This window comes from Ylistrum balloti, unplaced genomic scaffold (assembly GCF_031769215.1).
Source record: "Ylistrum balloti isolate Yb309-2 unplaced genomic scaffold, AGI_CSIRO_Ybal_v1 Utg371104, whole genome shotgun sequence".
Lineage (NCBI taxonomy): Eukaryota > Metazoa > Mollusca > Bivalvia > Pectinida > Pectinidae > Ylistrum > Ylistrum balloti.
Window position 1 is genome coordinate 283,777 of NW_026782608.1, and position 10,286 is coordinate 294,062.

General features: G+C 40.7%; 1 non-coding gene across 1 annotated transcript; it reads left to right on the forward strand.

Annotated features, from left to right (window-relative positions):
- The first annotated feature begins 2,082 nt into the window (after positions 1–2,082).
- Positions 2,083–2,174, forward strand: Trnam-cau (transfer RNA methionine (anticodon CAU)). The gene is given in 2 exon segments: positions 2,083–2,119; positions 2,139–2,174. It is a non-coding gene; the product is annotated as a tRNA-Met (tRNA).
- Positions 2,175–10,286: the final 8,112 nt, after the last annotated feature.

Here is a 10,286-nt window from a genome sequence, read left to right on the forward strand (position 1 = left end):
AGGCCGACCAAGTCGCTTGGTTCATTTATGTTAATGTTAACGTTATGTCCACAGTTTGCTCTGCTGGAGAAAGTGTGTGTTGTACTTTACCGTTATGTCCACAGTTTGCTATGCTGGAGAAAGTGTGTGTTGTACTTTACCGTTATGTCCACCGTTTGCTATGCTGGAGACAGTGTGTGTTGTACTTTACCGTTATGTCCACAGTTTCCTATGCTGGAGACAGTGTGTGTTGTACTTTATCGTTATGTCCACAGTTTGCTATGCTGGAGACAGTGTGTGTTGTACTTTACCGTTATGTCCACAGTTTGCTATGCTGGAGACAGTGTGTGTTGTACTTTATCGTTATGTCCACAGTTTGCTATGCTGGAGACAGTGTGTGTTGTACTTTACCGTTATGTCCACAGTTTGCTATGCTGGAGACAGTGTGTGTTGTACTTTACCGTTATGTCCACAGTTTGCTATGCTAGAGACAGTGTGTGTTGTACTTTACCGTTATGTCCACAGTTTGCTATGCTGGAGACAGTGTGTGTTGTACTTTACCGTTATGTCCACAGTTTGCTATGCTGGAGACAGTGTGTGTTGTACTTTACCGTTATGTCCACAGTTTGCTATGCCGGAGACAGTGTGTGTTGTACTTTACCGTTATGTCCACAGTTTGCTATGCTGGAGACAGTGTGTGTTGTACTTTACCGTTATGTCCACAGTTTGCTATGCTGGAGACAGTGTGTGTTGTACTTTACCGTTATGTCCACAGTTTGCTATGCTGGAGACGGTGTGTGTTGTACTTTACCGTTATGTCCACAGTTTGCTATGCCGGAGACAGTGTGTGTTGTACTTTACCGTTATGTCCACAGTTTGCTATGCCGGAGAAAGTGTGTGTTGTACTTTACCGTTATGTCCACAGTTTGCTATGCTGGAGACGGTGTGTGTTGTACTTTACCGTTATGTCCACAGTTTGCTATGCTGGAGACGGTGTGTGTTGTACTTTATCGTTATGTCCACAGTTTGCTATGCTGGAGACAGTGTGTGTTGTACTTTACCGTTATGTCCACAGTTTGCTATGCCGGAGACAGTGTGTGTTGTACTTAATCGTTATGTCCACAGTTTGCTATGCTGGAGACAGTGTGTGTTGTACTTTACCGTTATGTCCACAGTTTGCTATGCTAGAGACAGTGTGTGTTGTACTTTATCGTTATGTCCACAGTTTGCTATGCTGGAGACAGTGTGTGTTGTACTTTATCGTTATGTCCGCAGTTTGCTATGCTGGAGACAGTGTGTGTTGTACTTTACCGTTATGTCCACAGTTTGCTATGCTGGAGACAGTGTGTGTTGTACTTTACCGTTATGTCCACAGTTTGCTATGCTGGAGACAGTGCTGACAGGCTTCACAGATTACTTCCCATCACTCCGACCAAAAAAGTCGTTTGTGATCCTGGCTGTGTGTATTGTGTGTTTCCTGTTGGGCTTACCTATCACTACTTCTGTAAGTATATCGTTCCCTACCCGTCATACCCGGATTTCCCATTTCAAATCTCGAGGAAACAATGAAATCTTCTTACAAATTGTAAATGTCACGTGTCGAAATTGATAAGATAAATGATGAAAGATTGACTGTATATTGCATTACTTTACATTTCATTTGATATATATGTTTTGAGGTCAGGAAGATTGGTCTGACCGGGACTCCGACAAGGAAGATGTCGGAGAAATTTATAAATATCTTACATGAACCGGGAAGTCGGAAACTTGTTAACGTTGTGTCTAGCTCATTACAAAAGCATTAGCATTTTTTACGGCTAAGTTGTATTTCAAATATCGACATTTGAAGACTATGCCGCATCACAGTTAAGGTTTATGACATAAGACTTGGCGTTGGTAGCTAAAGCATGGGAGGGGTTCAGTGTTTGATAAACTCTTAACAAGACATGACAACCAGGAAGTAATATAATGAATGTCTGACAACCAGGAAGTCATATACTTTATATATGTACATATATATATATATTCCCTATATCCCTGATATATGTAGTGTAAAATGACTTACACGCGCCGTGACTATCACCTGCACGTGCTTCGGCACGTGCCTCGGTAGCGCAGTAGGTAGCGCGTCAGTCTCATAATCACATAATAGCAGAGCGATCTGAAGGTCGTGAGTTCGATCCTCACCCGGGGCAAGATTTTTTAATATCAAATCTCGTCGTATTATTTGGTTAATTTGAAAGCGTTTGTAAAAAGTATTAATCGTATATAACAGGTCTACTGATATCGTTTGTATCAAATGTAATTGCTGTTTGGATGTGCTGTAGGGTGGGATGTACTGGCTGCAGTTACTTGACCATTACGTGGGGTCATGGTCACTTCTGGTCATCGGCCTGACTGAGGTCATGGTCATTAACTTCATTTACGGTAAGTTGACGTGATTTTATTATCTTAATTGTGGTATTCACTATTTTTTCCCGAAGTGAGCAAATCACGTTCTAATCCATAGTGAGAATTGTATTTAGCTACACTGCTGCAAATAACCATACACAGAGTCTCCAGCATATGTGGTATGCATCGTTGATAATTTAGTTTGCATATACAGATATTGCAGCGGTTTGATCACTTCCGGGAGGCAAGTAGTGCAAGTAAAACATCTTCAGCTTACTAACCCTTCATTCTGACAATACATCGTGTTCGGATTTAGAATGTCTCGTCCTCTTAATTATGTCATAGACATTATACTATAGTTATGTAGCTTATGTAAAAGCAGTCATTATCTATTTCAATGCCTTCTGTAGGATTCGAACCTGGGACCTCTGACTGTGTTCTCAAGGTAAACAGTATATTTATTACTGTATAGAACACCGGATATCACGCACGAAATGTTTCTATACCAAGTGTCATGATTAGGCATTTAAACACAATTTTTTTAATTATTTTATCATTCACCATAGAAAAAAATCTGCTGTATATTGATGTAATGCATCAGTGATTTTACTGTGGTTTCAGGCATTAACAGATTCCTGAGTGACATAACAGTTATGCAGGGCCACCGACCTTCAATATGGTGGAAGATATGCTGGTTAGGTATCAGTCCAGCAGGCATGGTGGTAAGTTGTCTAAGGGTAGTATAAGGGTTATAAGTTGTCTGGGGTAGTGTTAGGGTGGTGAGTTGTATGGGGTAGTGTTAGGGTGGTGAGTTGTATGGGGTAGTGTTAGGGTGGTGAGTTGTATGGGGTAGTGTTAGGGTGGTGAGTTGTATGGGGTAGTGTTAGGGTGGTGAGTTGTATGGGGTAGTGTTAGGGTGGTGAGTTGTATGGGGTAGTGTTAGGGTGGTGAGTTGTATGGGGTAGTGTTAGGGTGGTGAGTTGTATGGGGTAGTGTTAGGGTGGTGAGTTGTATGGGGTAGTGTTAGGGTGGTGAGTTGTATGGGGTAGTGTTAGGGTGGTGAGTTGTATGGGGTAGTGTTAGGGTGGTGAGTTGTATGGGGTAGTGTTAGGGTGGTGAGTTGTATGGGGTAGTGTTAGGGTGGTGAGTTGTCTGGGGTAGTGTTAGGGTGGTGAGTTGTATGGGGTAGTGTTAGGGTGGTGAGTTGTATGGGGTAGTGTTAGGGTGGTGAGTTGTATGGGGTAGTGTTAGGGTGGTGAGTTGTATGGGGTAGTGTTAGGGTGGTGAGTTGTATGGGGTAGTGTTAGGGTGGTGTGTTCTATGGGGTAGTGGTAGGGTGGTGAGTTGTATGGGGTAGTGTTAGGGTGGTGAGTTGTATGGGGTAGTGTTAGGGTGGTGAGTTGTCTGGGGTAGTGTTAGGGTGGTGAGTTGTCTGGGGTAGTGTTAGGGTGGTGTGTTGTATGGGGTAGTGTTAGGGTGGTGAGTTGTATGGGGTAGTGTTAGGGTGGTGAGTTGTATGGGGTAGTGTTAGGGTGGTGAGTTGTATGGGGTAGTGTTAGGGTGGTGAGTTGTCTGGGGTAGTGTTAGGGTGGTGAGTTGTATGGGGTAGTCTTAGGGTGGTGAGTTGTATGGGGTAGTGTTAGGGTGGTGAGTTGTATGGGGTAGTGTTAGGGTGGTGAGTTGTCTGGGGTAGTGTTAGGGTGGTGAGTTGTATGGGGTAGTGTTAGGGTGGTGAGTTGTATGGGGTAGTGTTAGGGTGGTGAGTTGTATGGGGTAGTGTTAGGGTGGTGAGTTGTATGGGGTAGTGTTAGGGTGGTGAGTTGTCTGGGGTAGTGTTAGGGTGGTGAGTTGTATGGGGTAGTGTTAGGGTGGTGAGTTGTATGGGGTAGTGTTAGGGTGGTGAGTTGTATGGGGTAGTGTTAGGGTGGTGAGTTGTATGGGGTAGTCTTAGGGTGGTGAGTTGTATGGGGTAGTGTTAGGGTGGTGAGTTGTCTGGGGTAGTGTTAGGGTGGTGAGTTGTCTGGGGTAGTGTTAGGATGGTGTATTGTCTGGGGTAGTGTTAGGGTGGTGAGTTGTATGGGGTAGTGTTAGGGTGGTGAGTTGTATGGGGTAGTGTTAGGGTGGTGAGTTGTATGGGGTAGTGTTAGGGTGGTGTGTTCTATGGGGTAGTGGTAGGGTGGTGAGTTGTATGGGGTAGTGTTAGGGTGGTGAGTTGTATGGGGTAGTGTTAGGGTGGTGAGTTGTCTGGGGTAGTGTTAGGGTGGTGAGTTGTCTGGGGTAGTGTTAGGATGGTGTGTTGTCTGGGGTAGTGTTAGGGTGGTGAGTTGTATGGGGTAGTGTTAGGGTGGTGTGTTCTATGGGGTATTGTTAGGGTGGTGAGTTGTATGGGGTAGTGTTAGGGTGGTGAGTTGTATGGGGTAGTGTTAGGGTGGTGAGTTGTATGGGGTAGTGTTAGGGTGGTGAGTTGTATGGGGTAGTCTTAGGGTGGTGGTGAGTGTTAGGGTGGTGAGTTGTATGGGGTAGTGTTAGGGTGGTGAGTTGTATGGGGTAGTGTTAGGGTGGTGAGTTGTATGGGGTAGTGTTAAGGTGGTGAGTTCTATGGGGTAGTGATAGGGTGGTGAATTGTCAAGGTTTCTGTCAGAGGAATGTGGTATTGTAAATAACAATCTTGCTATTTTGTTTACCTCCCCAGTTTATCCTGGTATTCTCGTTCGTTGACTACTCCCCAATTACCTACGATGCTTACGTGTATCCTCCATGGGCCGAGGCTCTAGGCTGGCTTCTCTCACTCTCATCCATCATCTTCATCCCCATCGTCTTCATTTGCAAGATTTCCAAGGAGGACGAAGAAAAGGGATTCATCAATGTAGGTTATCGTCACTATAGAACAACAATGTAGGTACTCGTCACTAGAGAACAGCAATGTCGATACTCGTCACTAGAGAACAACAATGTAGGTACTCGTCACTAGAGAACAGCAATGTAGATACTCGTCACTATAGAACAACAATGTAGATACTCGTCACTAGATTACAACAATGTAGATACTCGTCACTAGAGAACAACAATGTAGGTACTCGTCACTAGAGAACAACAATGTAGGTACTCGTCACTAGAGAACAACAATGTAGATACTCGTCACTAGAGAACAACAATGTAGGTACTCGTCACTAGAGAACAACAATGTAGGTACTCGTCACTAGAGAACAACAATGTAGGTACTCGTCACTAGAGAACAACAATGTAGATACTCGTCACTAGAGAACAACAATGTAGGTACTCGTCACTAGAGAACAACAATGTAGATACTCGTCACTAGAGAACAACAATGTAGATACTCGTCACTAGAGAACAACAATGTAGGTACTCGTCACTAGAGAACAACAATGTAGGTACTCGTCACTAGAGAACAACAATGTAGATACTCGTCACTAGAGAACAACAATGTAGATACTCGTCACTAGAGAACAACAATGTAGGTACTCGTCACTAGAGAACAGCAATGTAGATACTCGTCACTAGAGAACAACAATGTAGGTACTCGTCACTAGAGAACAACAATGTAGATACTCGTCACTAGAGAACAACAATGTAGGTACTCGTCACTAGAGAACAACAATGTAGGTACTCGTCACTAGAGAACAACAATGTAGGTACTCGTCACTAGAGAACAGCAATGTAGATACTCGTCACTACTCGTCACTCACTAGAGAACAACAATGTAGGTACTCGTCACTAGAGAACAACAATGTAGGTACTCGTCACTAGAGAACAGCAATGTCGATACTCGTCACTAGAGAACAACAATGTAGGTACTCGTCACTAGAGAACAACAATGTAGGTACTCGTCACTAGAGAACAGCAATGTAGATACTCGTCACTAGAGAACAACAATGTAGATACTCGTCACTAGAGAACAACAATGTAGATACTCGTCACTAGAGAACAACAATGTAGATACTCGTCACTAGTACAACTAGATTACAACAATGTAGATACTCGTCACTAGAGAACAACAATGTAGGTACTCGTCACTAGAGAACAACAATGTAGGTACTCGTCACTAGAGAACAACAATGTAGGTACTCGTCACTAGAGAACAACAATGTAGATACTCGTCACTAGAGAACAACAATGTAGATACTCGTCACTAGAGAACAACAATGTAGGTACTCGTCACTAGAGAACAGCAATGTAGATACTCGTCACTAGAGAACAACAATGTAGATACTCGTCACTAGAGAACAACAATGTAGTCACTAGAACTCGTCACTAGAAAACAACAATGTAGGTACTCGTCACTAGAAATAACAATGTAGATACTCGTCACTAGAGAACAACAATGTAGATACTCGTCACTAGAGAATAGCAATGTAGATACTCGTCACTAGAGAACAACAATGTAGATACTCGTCACTAGAGAACAACAATGTAGATACTCGTCACTAGAGAACAACAATGTAGATACTCGTCACTAGAGAACAACAATGTAGATACTCGTCACTAGAAAACAACAATGTAGATACTCGTCACTAGAGAACAACAATGTAGGTACTCGTCACTAGAGAACAACAATGTAGATACTCGTCACTAGAGAACAACAATGTAGATACTCGTCACTAGAGAACAACAATGTAGGTACTCGTCACTAGAGAACAACAATGTAGGTACTCGTCACTAGAGAACAACAATGTAGATACTCGTCACTAGAGAACAACAATGTAGATACTCGTCACTAGAAAACAACAATGTAGGTACTCGTCACTAGAAATAACAATGTAGATACTCGTCACTAGAGAACAACAATGTAGATACTCGTCACTAGATTACAACAATATAGGTACTCGTCACTATAGAACAATGTAGGTACTCGTCACTAGAGAACAACAATGTAGATAGTCGTCATTAGAGAACAACAATGTAGAACTACGAGAACAACAATGTAGGTACTTCGTCTAACTACAGGTATATATCGTCACTAGAGAACAACAATAATTAGATACATATATATATATAGAGATCAAGAGATATAATTATATATATATAAAGGGAGATTATATTATGGAGATTAATGATATATATATAGAGATATAATCATATATATAGATATAATGATATATAGAGATATTAATCATAAATAGAGGTAAGGATTATATGATGTTATTATGTAGTTCTTATCACGTGTGGTGATATTTTCCGATATAAAACTACCCTGTGTGTTTCAGGCCCACAGCAGTGCGACTCCAAGCGAGGTGTCGGCCGATCCGTCCGTGGACACAAGACGGACATATCTGTCCAGAACTTTGTCTCATGCCTCCTATATGTCCTATGAGACCACTATATGATATATGTTCAGGTGTTTTATCTAGATAATACGTTTGCATGACGCGCGGTCATCAACACGTGACAATTTTGATTTTGTGATACTCATAATGAATATCTCTTTATTAAACAAAATTGTGGTAGAAACTGAGGCCATATATTGTTTGTCAACAATTCATAATGACACAATGACAAACATTCAATACAAATGTTTAATAAATGAATTCATGGTGCCATATTTATCCATTTAATCGTTTCTAATTAGACCGTGCTGCTGAGAGATATTTTTATGTTTAATTTAATAAACCAGTAAATAGTGGAACTACCTATTCCCTCAAAAAACACATTAATTTAAATATTTTGTTTAGCTTTTTTATTATTTTTTTTAGTGTAATTCCATTTCAAGAGTGTATCAATGTTCCTCTTGTAACACATCAATTGTAAGGCAATAGCTGGACATCTACCAAAGCCAGAACGTGATACATTTGTGTGTAAGGAAGGTAGATACGTAAGTATACCTGAGTACCTATATATATACATGAGTACTTACAGATATATAGTAATACCTGGGTACCTACAGATATATAGTAATACCTGGGTACCTACAGATATATATATATATATATACCTGAGTACCTACAGATATATATATATATATATATACCTGAGTACCTACAGATATATATACCTGAGTGCTTACAGATATATATATATATACCTGAGTATATCTCTTCAGGCGTTACAATATCGGGTAATATGTAACGTAATTCAAACGTCTGAAGATGGCCACAAGGCCGGAAAACGTTAACGATTTCATACGATTTTATTTGCCATGTTAATGTTTCGATTATATATATACCTGAGTACCTACCTACATATATATTGTTAATCTAGACTCTGGTATCAGAAGACAGAACTCATGTTACTATCACTAAAAATAGTCATGTTTACATCAGGAGATCCTATAGAGTGTAATGTCTGTGTCATGTTTACATGAGGAGATCGTGTAGGATGTATTTATCACGTGTCTGTGTCATGTTTACATGAGGAGATCGTGTAGGATGTATTTATCACGTGTCTGTGTCATGTTTACATCAGGAGATCGTGTAGGATGTATTTATCACGTGTCTGTGTCATGTTTACATCAGGAGATCGTGTAGGATGTATTTATCACGTGTCTGTGTCATGTTTACATGAGGAGATCGTGTAGGATGTATTTATCACGTGTCTGTGTCATGTTTACATGAGGAGATCGTGTAGGATATATTTATCACGTGTCTGTGTCATGTTTATATCAGGAGATCGTGTAGGATGTATTTATCACGTGTCTGTGTCATGTTTACATGAGGAGATCGTGTAGGATGTATTTATCACGTGTCTGTGTCATGTTTACATGAGGAGATCGTGTAGGATGTATTTATCACGTGTCTGTGTCATGTTTACATGAGGAGATCGTGTAGGATGTATTTATCACGTGTCTGTGTCATGTTTACATGAGGAGATCGTGTAGGATATATTTATCACGTGTCTGTGTCATGTTTATATCAGGAGATCGTGTAGGATGTATTTATCACGTGTCTGTGTCATGTTTACATCAGGAGATCGTGTAGGATGTATTTATCACGTGTCTGTGTCATATTTACATGAGGAGATCGTGTAGGATGTATTTATCACGTGTCTGTGTCATGTTTACATGAGGAGATCGTGTAGGATGTATTTATCACGTGTCTGTGTCATGTTTACATGAGGAGATCGTGTAGGATGTATTTATCACGTGTCTGTGTCATGTGTACATCAGGAGATCGTATAGAGGGTAATGTCTGTGTCATATTTACATGAGGAGATCGTGTAGGATGTATTTATCACGTGTCTGTGTCATATTTACATCAGGAGATCGTGTAGGATGTATTTATCACGTGTCTGTGTCATGTTTACATCAGGAGATCGTGTCTGTGTCATGTTTACATCAGGAGATCGTATAGAGGGTAATGTCTGTGTCATATTTACATGAGGAGATCGTGTAGGATGTATTTATCACGTGTCTGTGTCATGTTTACATCAGGAGATCGTATAGAGGGATGTATTTATCACGTGTCTGTGTCATGTTTACATCAGGAGATCGTGTAGGATGTATTTATCACGTGTCTGTGTCATGTTTACATCAGGAGATCGTATAGAGGGTAATGTCTGTGTCATGTTTACATCAGGAGATCGCATAGAGTGTAATGTCTGTGTCATGTTTGTAATGGTAAGATGTAATATACTACACAAGAAATTAGGTACCAAACATCTATTAACCGTCGGATTACAATGTTTACAGTACCATCATTCAGAAATGTTTATATAGTTTAACATCAAATTTCAGAGTCCTAAATAATACTGTGAATACTCTGTACATACACTTGTTTTTTCACCACATCAAAGTAAAGTATTGTATACCAATCTGCCAGTGTTGTGTTTTCGATACACTTAGATGTAAGTACTAATCAGCGCTACATACATGTGACTTTATTTCATCCTTGACAAACGAAGCTTGTTAAGGTTTCAAAAAAGCATACTTGTAGGCGATATGATAGCACTTTTCAAGGATTCCA